The sequence below is a fragment of the Pelobates fuscus genome, chromosome 1, assembly GCF_036172605.1.
Source record: "Pelobates fuscus isolate aPelFus1 chromosome 1, aPelFus1.pri, whole genome shotgun sequence".
In the NCBI taxonomy this organism is placed as follows: Eukaryota; Metazoa; Chordata; class Amphibia; order Anura; family Pelobatidae; genus Pelobates; species Pelobates fuscus.
Window position 1 is genome coordinate 490,359,230 of NC_086317.1, and position 14,158 is coordinate 490,373,387.

Below are 14,158 nucleotides of genomic sequence, written 5' to 3' on the forward strand. Positions count from 1 at the left end.
GCACAAGGCACCTCCCTCGGCAAAGGGGGACATTATATATTATTATTTATAAAGCGCCAACAAATTGCGCAGCGCTGTACAATGGGTGGACTAACAAACACGTAATTGTAACTGGACTAGTTGGACGCACAGGAACAGAGGGGTTGGGGGCCCTCTCTCTCTCACTATAAATATAAATTGAACACACACACACATGCCCCCCACTCACCTACAGAGTGACATCTCTCACACACTCATCCCCCTGCACACATATACATTGTAACAGACCTGACACGCACATCCATGGAGAGTGACATCCCTGACAGACACATACACACACACACACACACACATGGAAAGGGAGAGAGCAACAGACTTGATAGAATCACCCACACACAAAAGACAGAGAAACATCCCTGACAGAAACATTGCATTGCATTGCATTCACACACACAGATATATTTTAACAACTTAACACATATAAACAAAAGTAGATACACAGACAATGGCATAGAGCAGCATACACACACACACACACACACACACACAGTAAAAGCATTGACACAAATACACACAATGGCACAGGGCCCTGAAACATACACACACAGTAATAGCCAAACACAGGATACAATTAACTGTTCTGACTCACATACATCATACACAATGATGGTGAATAGCAGAGTTGGTGCACACAAACACACAAAGATACTTGCACTTTCACTGACACATACTCACACATTGATTCAAGCTCATGGCTAGACACAGCGACAGAGCAGTATTTGTGTACATTTGCCTACAAGCAGCGAGAAATGGTACTTGAGATCACTGGTCTACATGTCATCTTCTAGAAGCTCTCCCGGTGTCAATACAGACATTCTGACTATGAACATAAAGGAGCTTTTAGGGCAAATAAAATGGTCGAAAGGGAAGCTCCCCAGTTGGATGACCTCAGCTACATGTGAAAAGTCTATCACCTTTTTTATCTCCAAACTAATATCTATAAGAGGACACGCAGGTAATGGTTGTTATAAATTGCTCACAGATAGCAGAGTGTTGCGTGTTTTTTAAAGAGGAACCGACACTTCCAGAGGTTTTTTAATTTGATTTATTTATATTTTATATTTTCATGTGATTGTGAGCCTGAAAAATAAAATGTAAACGTCTGCTCTTCTGTATTATGTCTATGCTACAACCATGTGCCTCCATCTTGTCTCCACCACTTGTTATGTGCTCTTGCTATCCTGAGGTTCCGTGTTCTAAGGCGGAGATTGATAGGGAGAACAAACTCTTAGCCCATGGGTTAAGGCCTGGCTGGCTAGCAGAAAACGTTCCAGGAACTGTGACGGAGAATCGGCATATTGACTCTCTGGGCGATATTGGATTCAAAGGTTTGGATTACTAAATCCAGATTCCTTCTACCACCAGGGTGTGCAGTGCTCTCAGGTCAAGGTAAGAAGACTTGGTGCCTGGGCTATGTGGAGAGGGCATAGCCCATCCTCTCCACTGATAGGATCCGCATGGAAGGAGGGGGAGGAGCCAAAATACACACAGATGGAAGCATGGCAATAGGACTGAGTTCTGAGAGCAGCTACATGTGTGTGTGTGTATTCAGCAATCTGTGTGTATTTAGAAATATGTGTGTGTAATTAGCAGTCTGTTTGTATTTAGCAGTGTTTGAGTGTGTTGAGTGTGTGTGTGTGTTTGTATTCAGCAGTTTCTGTATGCAGCAGTCTGTGTGTTTGTATTCAGCAGTCTGTTTATTCAGCAGTCTCTGTATGCAGCAGTCTGTGTGTATGTATTTAGCTGTGTATGTGTGTAGTTAGCACTGTGTGTGTGTGTGTGTGTGTGTGTGTGTTCGTATTCAGCAGTTTCTGTATGCAGCAGTCTATGTGTTTGTATTCAGCAGTCTGTGTATTTAGCAGACTCTGTATGCAGCAGTCTGTGTGTGTATGTATTCAACAATCTCTGTATTCAGCAGTCTGTGTGTTTGTATTTAGCAGTCTGTGTGTGTTTGTATTTAGCGTCTGTGTGTATGTATTCAACAATCTCTGTATTCAGCAGTCTGTGTGTTTGTATGCAGCAGTTTCTGTATGCAGCAGTCTATGTGTTTGTATTCAGCAGTCTGTGTATTCAGCAGTCTCTGTATGCAGCAGTCTCTGTATGCAGCAGTCTCTGTATGCAGCAGTCTGTGTGTTTGTATGCAGCAGTTTCTGTATGCAGCAGTCTGTGTGTTTGTATTCAGCAGTCTGTTTATTCAGCAGTCTCTGTATGCAGCAGTCTGTGTGTATGTATTTAGCTGTGTATGTGTGTAGTTAGCACTGTGTGTGTGTGTGTGTGTGTGTGTGTGTGTGTGTTCGTATTCAGCAGTTTCTGTATTCAGCAGTCTATGTGTTTGTATTCAGCAGTCTGTGTATTTAGCAGACTCTGTATGCAGCAGTCTGTGTGTGTATGTATTCAACAATCTCTGTATTCAGCAGTCTGTGTGTTTGTATTTAGCAGTCTGTGTGTGTTTGTATTTAGCGTCTGTGTGTATGTATTCAACAATCTCTGTATTCAGCAGTCTGTGTGTTTGTATGCAGCAGTTTCTGTATGCAGCAGTCTATGTGTTTGTATTCAGCAGTCTGTGTATTCAGCAGTCTCTGTATGCAGCAGTCTCTGTATGCAGCAGTCTCTGTATGCAGCAGTCTGTGTGTTTGTATGCAGCAGTTTCTGTATGCAGCAGTCTATGTGTTTGTATTCAGCAGTCTGTGTATTCAGCAGTCTCTGTATGCAGCAGTCTCTGTATGCAGCAGTCTCTGTATGCAGCAGTCTCTGTATGCAGCAGTCTCTGTATGCAGCAGTCTGTGTGTTTGTATGCAGCAGTTTCTGTATGCAGCAGTCTATGTGTTTGTATTCAGCAGTCTGTGTATTCAGCAGTCTCTGTATGCAGCAGTCTCTGTATGCAGCAGTCTCTGTATGCAGCAGTCTGTGTGTTTGTATTCAGCAGTCTGTGTGTGTTTGTATTTAGCGTCTGTGTGTATGTATTCAACAATCTCTGTATTCAGCAGTCTGTGTGTTTGTATTTAGAAGTCTGTGTGTGTTTGAATTTAGCAGTGTGTGTGTTTGAATATAGAAGTGTGTGTGTTTGAATATAGAAGTGTGTGTGTTTGAATATAGAAGTGTGTGTGTTTGAATATAGAAGTGTGTGTGTTTGAATATAGAAGTGTGTGTGTTTGAATATAGAAGTGTGTGTGTTTGAATATAGAAGTGTGTGTGTTTGAATATAGAAGTGTGTGTGTTTGAATTTAGCAGTGTGTGTGTTTGAATATAGACGTGTGTGTATGTATTCAGCAGTCTGATAGGAGAATGGTGAGATAAATGGAACCAGAATATCCACCTCTGTTTTAAATGGTATGTACACGCATTGTTATATTCTATATACACACAATTACATGCAGACATAGAAGACACACACTTGCAGTATACAGACACTGACACACACTCAGATAACAGTAAGCACACACTGTTATACACATTTAGACAATGACACACTGCTGTACACACACTACTATGCACCCACTTCTATGTACACCCTGCTATGCACACTACTACACACACACTGATTCAGTCAGACAAAGTACACAGGTTTAGCCTTTAAAAGTCCTGTGAGTTCCTGCACTTTCCTGCTCTTAAAGGCACAGTGCCCATAGCACGGAGAGCCCAGCTTGTTTGGCTCTGTAAAGCGTGAGCAGTTATCTGCATTATTTTAATGAATGTGTGTACACTGAAGATAATACACTAGGAGCATGTGTTCCAGCTTTTTCTTTCTCCTTAACACCTGGGTCCTCATACAGAAGAAGTTTGATATTATCTATAAATACCCCTGCGATTGTGACCCGAGCCTATCCTCCCCAGGCTCTATGTCATGTGAGTGTGTTACACATATATCTTCTAACCACTCCAATTATCCTTATATATTGCACCATATTTTGTCAATTTGTTTTATTTCAGTTATTTCCCTATTAAGGGTAAGTGTTTACGGTTAATTAACATTAGTGCTCTACTGGGTCTATTAGAAGTGGTGTATTTTTCCATCTGTGTTACACATTGTGATTCATTTATTAGAGGTTTAGGGAACTTTCTTCTTCCAAATGATTCTCATTCTTTTATGTACGTCATGCCCAGTGATGTCATGCATATATATAATTAATTATGCAAATTAGCATGGACGGTATTTTTTTTCTAAAAAAGGTGTCAACCTTAGAAACAATCAATATATAGTAAACAAACAAACAGGTGTGAAGAATTAAGGTGCAGGACATTTGGTTTGCACTAGCATGGACCTCAAGTAGCATTCACTCCATTTTACTTCAATGGACACTCTGGCACCTATAGAAGCATTTGATTTCTTGGCCTCATTAATACACTGTATGTTTTTTGCATTGCACAAATATTTATTGGTTATGCGTTAAAAAAATCATTTAGCAGAATGTTGCACCATAACCCAGCGCCTTTAGCCACGCCCCCTCACTCCAGAAAAATACTTTCTTATCAAATGTATGTACACAGCTCAGCCACAGAGAGCACTGAATGAACAACAAAACGCCCTGCATTAGGAGGAGAGGACAACCAGGGAGACATATTGTAAGGACATCACTACCGCTTTGTAGTTTCTCTGTCTACCAGGTTGTGAATTAAAAGCTGCTCACTCAGTGTTGGTGAGGCTGAGACTGTGTATATACACTAATAAGGAAGTATTTTTCTACAGTGAAGGGACGTGGCTAAGGAGGCGGGCTTATTGCGCAGCATTCTTCAAAACATTTATTTATGTATTTATGCAAATTGTGCATATTAATAAGGCTAAGTTTTATGCATTAAGTTGTGTTGGTGCACGGAGTGTCCCTTTGATGATCAGGTAAGGGCATTGTAGCACAGTCACATCCTTAATAAATTATAGACAAGGTTGATTGCTGGCGAAATTTACCTAAGCTTAAAATGAAACGGAGAACCAGATGAAAGATCCCTCTGGGTTCCAAGTTTTGTGATGGCGGATAGAAGATGCAAGTGGATTCTTATACAGTAGGTTCCAGGTTCTGGAACTGAGACTCCTACAAGATTTGTGAGTTCGTATTGTTAGCATTAAAAAGTTCATCACGTATTGGTCACAATGACAAGTCCTTAGGCCGGGGCGGTGAGAATGAAGTGACAAACCACAAACAACTTCAGACTAAAACCACTATCAGTACAATGCAATGTGCTATTTTGAAGTCTGTTATAAATGGAGTTTGTTTTTGTCCTCAGTTAGACCAATGTTTTGAAACTCCAGATACATGTTTTATATGACTGACCCTGATCTAGCACGCAAGGCTATGCCGAGTGGAGTCTGAGAATCCCCTACAGCACGCCCGAGTTAGCTTATTACTGCTCTAAACCTGTATGTTCTTTTACATCTGACTCTTGAAGAGTCTTCTCCAGAGAAGAATAAAAAGCTCTCACCCACCAAGTCTGGATTCACCAGGAACGGACTAATGCCTTAGATCCAAGTTCCCAATCGCCCTGACCAAGATGGAGATAAACTGTACAGGTAATCAATAGTTAAATCTTGGGTCAGGTATGTTGATGTCATCACTGCTGTCACATAAATTATAAGCACTGTGACATCTAATGTCCCGTATTATGTCATCACCCTGCAAGGGCTCACCATCAACAGACGTGGCGCAGGGGACTTCATCTTCCTTTGTATGTTCAGTATGGGTAATGCTATATTAATTGTTCATATTTTGGTATTAAACCACCACCACTACTTTCCAGGCTATCCACAACAAGTGATAAGAGGGCTCTATCCTGCAAAACACATTCTAAGATGGGGGTGTTACTTTCAAGATGGCTCTTGATTCTCTCTCCTGTGGGCACTGTAACCCCATCTCCTGTTGCTATCAGCCAATGATGGTCCCGGAACAGATAGGCCAATAGCATGGCCCCACTCACACAGCTGACTCTGCAGCCCGAATGGAAACTGGAAGGAAATTCCTGAAATCCCTTCTGAAAGGACACTAGGCATGTGCAAGACCTACAGAAACAGGGCAGATTTAAAATCAGCCCCATTTTTTTCATGCCTAGATACTGTCAAGTAAACTAATCCAAACAACTACAAATGAGGGACAGGGGGCCTTGCAGAACTGCAACCTATTACAGAATTAAAAAGACACTATTGTTTTCCCATATTTTTTGGCTTACTACCCTTCCCTCCAGAAAAAGAATCTCAGTGTTTCTAAACTACTGCAAATAAAGTTTTTTCCCCACATAAAAACTAGTGGGGAACTTCCCCAAGTGACTCGCTTCCACTACGTCTATCACATTCACATACACACACGAAGGTTATTTCTGTTTGCATGTTCTATATTGCATTTATACCATACCTACATTTAGAAGAAAAGATTATAGGTTATAGCACCTGTAGAAAATGTTAAGCATCGATTGTGCTCGGAATTTAAATGTATGTAAGAAGTATGCTCATGCTGTTTTTAAGCATAATTTCAGGGAGGCGATGGGTAGGTTGACTGTCCTTTGTTGGAAGAGTACCTACCTCTATAGAAATATAATTCCATATAACTTCAATAGAGGTGATCTCTCCATGGTAAATCTTGCTTGGTTGTATCCACCAAGCAAACTGAGTGCAATGTCTGGATCCCCCTCTCCCCCCAAACATAGTTTTGAGAGTAATAAGGGAGCTTAAGGAAGACAAAGATTCAACCAAGTAGCTTGAGAGCCATGAAGAAAAAGTTGTGTTGAGGTTAGGAGGAATGTTAGGTGTGAGATGGACAGCCAAGATAGCTAGGTATTCTCAGGGCACTATGTACTATGACCAGTTCTCAACATTTCCACTTACCACTAGCCCTGGCCTGTAGGAATTCAGCCCTGGTGAGTGTGCCAGCTTTGCAGTGGCACGTAACTTTAACAGCCTTATTAATGGGCGTAAGACTTGAAACTTTAAGCCAGGACGATTAGGATCTTTTGTATCGGTTGACCAACTATTACCAGCTTTCAAGCTTAATCCGGGCTACTTGCAAAAATACTTGTATGGAAATTATTACCGAAATGGAACATGAACCGATACCAAGTATGCAAAGATAGATGCTAGTTACCAAAACATGTTACTAGTTTTAGTCTGTTTTGTGAGATCCCCACGATCCCCACCACGAATCCCATTATCCCCAAAACCTTTGCCAGTCACTTGCTTTTCCAACTGGTGAAGCTTCAAAGGAGTCGTAGCGCACTAAGACATGATTAGAACTGTAGCAATGCGTAATGTCTGAGCACAAAGGTGAGAGACTCCACTAGAGATCACTATGAGCCCATCCACAGCGGCATTTCTAAATTTCCTGTCACTTTGCAAATACACTGAATTGAACATTTACCCTAAAGACGCCCTGTACTGGAACCCCACCACACGGATACCGCCTGGTACCAACACTTCACCCTGCCACAGATACAGTCTGGGACCCACCCCTCACCCAGCCACACGGATACCGCCTGGTGCCAACACCTCACCCAGCCATGGATACAGCCTGGTACCAACACCTCACCCAGCCACAGATACAGTCTGGGACCCACCCCTCACCCAGCCACACGGATACCGCCTGGTACCAACACCTCACCCAGCCACAGATACAGTCTGGGACCCACCCCTCACCCTGCCACACGGATACCGCCTGGTACCAACACCTCACCCAGCCACAGATAGTCTGGGACCCACCCCTCACCCAGCCACACGGATACCGCCTGGTGCCAACACCTCACCCAGCCATGGATACAGCCTGGTACCAACACCTCACCCAGCCACAGATACAACCTGGTACCAACACCTCACCCAGCCACAGATACAGCCTGGTACCAACACCTCACCCTGCCACAGATACAGCCTGGTACCAACACCTCACCCAGCCACAGATACAGCCTGGTACCAACACCTCACCCTGCCACAGATACAGTCTGGTACCAACACCTCACCCTGCCACAGATATAGCCTGGTACCCACCCCTCACCCAGCCACAGATACATATTGGTACCAACACCTCACCCTGCAACAGTTATGACCTGGTTACCCACCCTTCATCCAGCCACAGATACAACCTGCCACAGATATAGCCTGGTACCCAGCCACCCTCACCCAGCCACAGATACAGCCTGGTACCCACCCCTCAACCTGCCACAGATATAGCCTGGTATCCAGCCACCCTCACCCAGCCACAGATACAGATTGATACCCACCCCTTATCATGTCACATATAGAGCCTGGGATACTAGCCCCCATTCAGCCACAGATTCAGACTGGTACCCACCTCTCACCCAGCCACAGATACAGCCTGGTACCCACCCATTATCATGTCACTTATAAAGCCTGGGATTCTAGCCCCCATTCAGCCACAAACTCAGCCATGGTACCCAACCCTCATCCAGCTCCAGACACAGTATGGGTAAACATTCACACCCAGCATCAGATGCATCCATCATTATATACTTTCCCAAATCTTTTGGTTCTTCTCCCACTTTTTAAATGCCACTGTTTAGGGCCACTCTGCGTGGCCATTTATTTCCCTTCATTAAGTGTCACGTTACCATGTTGGTGTAACCCAGGGGCAGGCGAAAACATTAAAACACGGTGTCATATTAGTTTCCCAAAAGGAGGATGTGCTATCTACTTTCCACTGGCATGAAAAGGGTTAAAGACCACTTTCAGAATTATTAATAGTTTGTTTCCCAGCCTCCTATATGATGGCTCTATATATCATTTCCAGATCTAAGTGTCAGTTTCCTCTTTGCTTCGATGGATAATGACGAGTTATTTAATAAGGGATGGGTCGCTCACAATGATTCCAAAGAATGGTCTACTATTAACTCCTTGAGGGCAACAGTGGTGGTGATTATATTGAGGGAAATTCAGTGAGTGTGTTACTCATCCTTCTGAGACCCCCTAACTTCATTCATCTTTGAACCCGTATGGAGCGTTAAAGCCAGTATTCTAGCCAGGTACCTGGTGGCCCTATACATCAGACACTGGTACCTCTCACTCTCTGTTAGAAACATCTACCTGTGACACTTACTGTGCTCTCTTCGTTCACTCGGACTATATTGCCTTTTGTCATCTGTTTGAAGAACCCTTATGGAGAGAGGTCATTAACCTTGTTTTGACGGGATAGCCTTTGCTTGGTGACTCATTAAAATTAGCTCAGTGACCCATTCTTTGTTAATACATATTACATATAAGAAAATACTTTTTGTAAACCCTCTTCCCACTGTCAACCAGTCCGAATCGTCCATTGCACTGGAGAAGACCGTAACACTATAGCAAGTCATATATTGTAGCCAGCTCCCTGGACCCACTGAAATACCTCTGGAACACCATTTTGGGTCCTGACCTAGGATTAGGGACCATCGGTTAAGGCCCGAGAGCTCCCACATTTAAATCTCCTATAAAATCACTCGCAGATCTCACATCAAAAATCACACGTACATTTTTCCTAATAGCTAACACTCAAAAATTCTCAATCAACTCAGACCTCTATCAACAACTAACACTCAGAAATGTTAAATCAATTCACAATCAGACATATGCAAACACAGAAATTCGCTATCGCATAGATACCCATAATCATTCAAACGAATGTCCCAAATCAAACCGTTTTCAGCATATCCTATTCAGACCCCTCAAATAATCCCACCCAGGGATAGGATTTAGGGGGAATAACTCACCGATCATAGCTTTGTACAGGAAAGATGTCCTCTGGTTGGTGCACTATGTACTGTGAGTGGTAGATGTTCTCTTGAATGCTTTGAGCTTCTTAAAATGAATAGAGAAAAGGTCCTGCTCTGGAGACAAGATCTGGTGGCTGCTGGAGAGGTCCTGGTGGTGGCCTGGGCCGATGTTCTGATAGTGGTCAGAGAAGAAGTTCTGGAGATGGCTTTGGGAGATGCTCTGATAGTGGTTAGAGATGTTCTGATGGTGGCTTTGGTAGATGTCCTGATAGTGTTCAGAGAAGAAGTTCTGGTGGTGGCTGCTAGTGGCTGGGGACAAATTCTGCTAAGGCTAAGGAAGAAGTTTTGGTGGTGGCTTTAGATAACAAGCTCTGGGCTATAACTAGATGTGCTGAGTTCAGGGCGTTTCTATGTGGGAGAGTCAGTTTAAGTCTCTGCACAGCAGAAGGAAGTGAGTGAGAGGAAGTTAGGAGAGGGAACTAGTTAACAAAATCAGCTGCCTAAACATTCACAAGAACCTTCTGCTCCCCCTGCCTGAACATGACATTGAGCAGCTAGAGTGCCCTGCTTAAATATTAACCCCTGCACTGCCAGGCTGCCCATCCTCACCCTGAACATTACATTGAGCAGCTATAGTGTGCTGTGTAAATATTAACCCCTGCATTTCCAGGCTGCCCACCCACAGCCTGGACATTACATTGAGCTGCTAGAGTGTCAAGTGTAAATATTAACCCCTGCACTGCCAGGCTGCCCATCCCCCAGCCTGAACATTACATTGAGCAGCTGGAGTGTACTGCTTAAATATTAACCCATGCACTCCCAGGCTGCCCACCCCCAGCCTGAACATTACATTAAGCAGCTAGAGTGTGCTGTGTAAATATTAACCCCTGCACTGCCAGACTGCCCACCCTCAGCCTGGACATTACATTGAGCAGCTAGAGTGTCCTGCTTAAATATTAACCCCTGCATCGCCAGGCTGCCCACCCCCAGCCTGGACATTACTTTGAGCAGCTAGAGTGTGCTGTGTAAATATTAACCCCATTCATTGCCAGGCTGCAAATCCCCAGCCTGAACATTACATTGAGCAGCTAGAGTGTCCTGCTTAAATATTAACCCATGCACTCCCAGGCTGCCCACCCCCAGCCTGAACATTACATTGAGCAGCTAGTGTCCTGTGTAAATATTAACCCCTGCACTGCCAGGCCGCTCACCCCCAGTCTGGACATTACATTGAGCAGCTAGAGTGTCCTGCTTAAATATTAACCCCTGCACTGCCAGGCATCTCACACCCCAGCCTGAACATTACATTGAGCAGCTAGAGTGCCTTGTGTAAATATTAACCCCTGCATCGCCAGGCTGCCCACCCCCAGCCTGGACATTACATTGAGCAGCTAGAGTGTGCTGCGTAAATATTAACCCCTGCATTGCCAGGCTGCAAATCCCCAGCCTGAACATTACATTGAGCAGCTAGAGTGTCCTGCTTAAATATTAACCCATGCACTCCCAGGCTGCCCACCCCCAGCCTGAACATTACATTGAGCAGCTAGTGTCCTGTGTAAGTATTAACCCCTGCACTGCCAGGCCGCTCACCCCCAGTCTGGACATTACATTGAGCAGCTAGAGTGTCCTGCTTAAATATTAACCCCTGCACTGCCAGGCATCTCACACCCCAGCCTGAACATTACATTGAGCAGCTAGAGTGCCTTGTGTAAATATTAACCCCTGCATCGCCAGGCTGCCCACCCCCAGCCTGGACATTACATTGAGCAGCTAGAGTGTGCTGCGTAAATATTAACCCCTGCATTGCCAGGCTGCAAATCCCCAGCCTGAACATTACATTGAGCAGCTAGAGTGTCCTGCTTAAATATTAACCCATGCACTCCCAGGCTGCCCACCCCCAGCCTGAACATTACATTGAGCAGCTAGAGTGTCCTGTGTAAATATTAACCCCTGCACTGCCAGGCCGCTCACCCCCAGTCTAGACATTACATTGAGCAGCTAGAGTGTCCAGCTTAAATATTAATCCCTGCACTGCCAGGCATCTCACACCCCAGCCTGAACATTACATTGAGCAGCTAGAGTGCCTTGTGTAAATATTAACCCCTGCATCGCCAGGCTGCCCACCCCCAGCCTGGACATTACATTGAGCAGCTAGAGTGTGCTGCGTAAATATTAACCCCTGCATTACCAGGCTGCAAACCCCCAGCCTGAACATTACCTTGAGCAGCTAGAGTGTGCTGTGTAAATATTAACCCCTGCACTGCTAGACTGCCCACCCTCAGCCTGGACATTACATTGAGCAGCTAGAGTGTTCTGCTTAACCCCTTAAGGACACATGACATGTGTGACATGTCATGATTCCCTTTTATTCCAGAAATTTGGTCCTTAAGGGGTTAAATATTAACCCCTGCATCGCCAGGCTGCCCACCCCCAGCCTGGACATTACTTTGAGCAGCTAGAGTGTGCTGTGTAAATATTAACCCCTTCATTGCCAGGCTGCAAATCCCCAGCCTGAACATTACATTGAGCAGCTGGAGTGTCCTGCTTAAATATTAACCCCTGCATTGCCCGGCTGCACATCCCCAGCCTGAACATTACATTGAGCAGCTAGAGTGTGCTGCTTAAATATTAACCCCTGCACTGCCAGGCCACTCACCCCCAGCCTGGACATGACATTGAGCAGCTAGAGTGTCCTGCTTAAATATTAACCCCTGCACTGCCAGGCTGCTCACCCCCAGCCTGAACATTACATTGAGCAGCTAGAGTGTCCTGCATATATAATAACCCCTGCACTGCCAGACTGCCCATCCTCAGCCTGAACATTACATTGAGCCGCTAGAGTGTCCTGCTTGACTATTAACCCCTGCACTGCCAGGCTGCAAACCCCCAGCCTGAACATTACATTGAGCAGCTAGAGTGTGCTGCTTAATTATTAACCCCTGCATTGCCAGACTGCCCATCCTCAGCCTGAACATTACATTGAGCCGCTAGAGTGTCCTGCTTGACTATTAACCCCTGCACTGCCAGGCTTCTCACCCCCAGCCTGGACATTACATCGAGCAGCTAGAGTGTGCAGTGTTAATATTAACCCCTGCATTGCCAGACTGCCCATCCTCACCCTGAACATTACATTGAGCAGCTAGAGTGTCCTGCTTAAATATTAAACCCTGCATTTCCAGACTGCCCACCCCCAGCCTGGACATTACATTGAGCAGCTAGAGTGTCCTGCTTAAATATTAAACCCTGCATTTCCAGACTGCCCACCCCCAGCCTGGACATTACATTGAGCAGCTAGAGTGTGCTGTGTAACTATTAACCCCTGCACTGCCAGGCTGCACAGGAAACCTTTTCTCCCTCTGCCAGAATATCATCACAGAGTAGCTAGCTATTGTCTGCTGTTTAACCCCTTAAGGACCAAACTTCTGGAATAAAAGGGAATCATGACATGTCACACATGTCATGTGTCCTTAACCCCTTAACCCCTTAAGGACCAAACTTCTGGAATAAAAGGGAATCATGACATGTCACAAAAGTCATGTGTCCTTAAGGGGTTAAGGACACATGACGTGTGTGACACGTCATGATTCCCTTTTATTCCAGAAGTTTGGTCCTTAAGGGGTTAAAGGGTTAAACATTAACTCATGCTTTGTCAGGCTGCCCACCCCAGATCCCACCACCAACTAAACAGTTATAGTGTATTGTTTATTATATTAACCCATGCATTGCAAGGCTCCTACTCTCTGCCTAAACTGTACAATTGAGCACCGTAAATACTAACCCTTGCACTCCTAGGCTGCCCACCCCAGTCTGAACATTACATTCAGCATCTAGAGTGTGTGGCTTAAATATTAACCCTTGCACTGCCAGGCTGTCCATCTATTTCCTAAAATGTACCACTAACTATAATGAACTCCTCAATGCCCCCCACGCGTATCAAACTCCCCCTGGACAGTACTTAGCTACTAACCTCCTCAATGCCAATCATTGTCTGATTATTATCAATATGCTTAGCTCCTAACCACACTATGCTAGTTCCCTCTGTTCCAGATTACCTATTACCCCCACAATGTCAGACTCCCTGTGCTGAGAGTTTCCATTAAGCACTTATAGTAGGCTGTGTAGAGATTAACCCATGCAATGCTGAATGCACAGAAACCCCTTGCCCACCATCTCTGAATAATACCAAGCTGTTCTGCTTTGCCATTAACCCATGGAATGCCAGACTGCCCAGGAACCCGTCACCCTGTTTAACCCATGGAATACTAGAATATTCTGAAACACTCTGGTCCTTGACTAAAACTTACTATTGATCTTCTTAGCTAGAAACCCCCCAATGCCAGGCTGCCCTTGTCTGAACTGTACCACCAATCTTAGCCCTTAACCCCTGCAATGCCAGATTCTCTCTGTCTGAACACTACCTCTAAGTTTTGTTATTAACCCCTCA

General features: G+C 44.7%; 1 protein-coding gene across 1 annotated transcript in view; it reads right to left on the bottom strand.

Annotated features, from left to right (window-relative positions):
- The window catches only part of RHOG (ras homolog family member G), a 54,125-nt gene extending 43,974 nt beyond the window's left edge, over window positions 1–10,151 (bottom strand). The window contains exon 1 of the mRNA XM_063433125.1: window positions 9,712–10,151. The gene's annotated coding sequence lies outside the window, so the exon portion shown is untranslated. The remainder of the gene's footprint in view (window positions 1–9,711) is intronic.
- Between the last annotated feature and the right edge of the window lie 4,007 nt (window positions 10,152–14,158).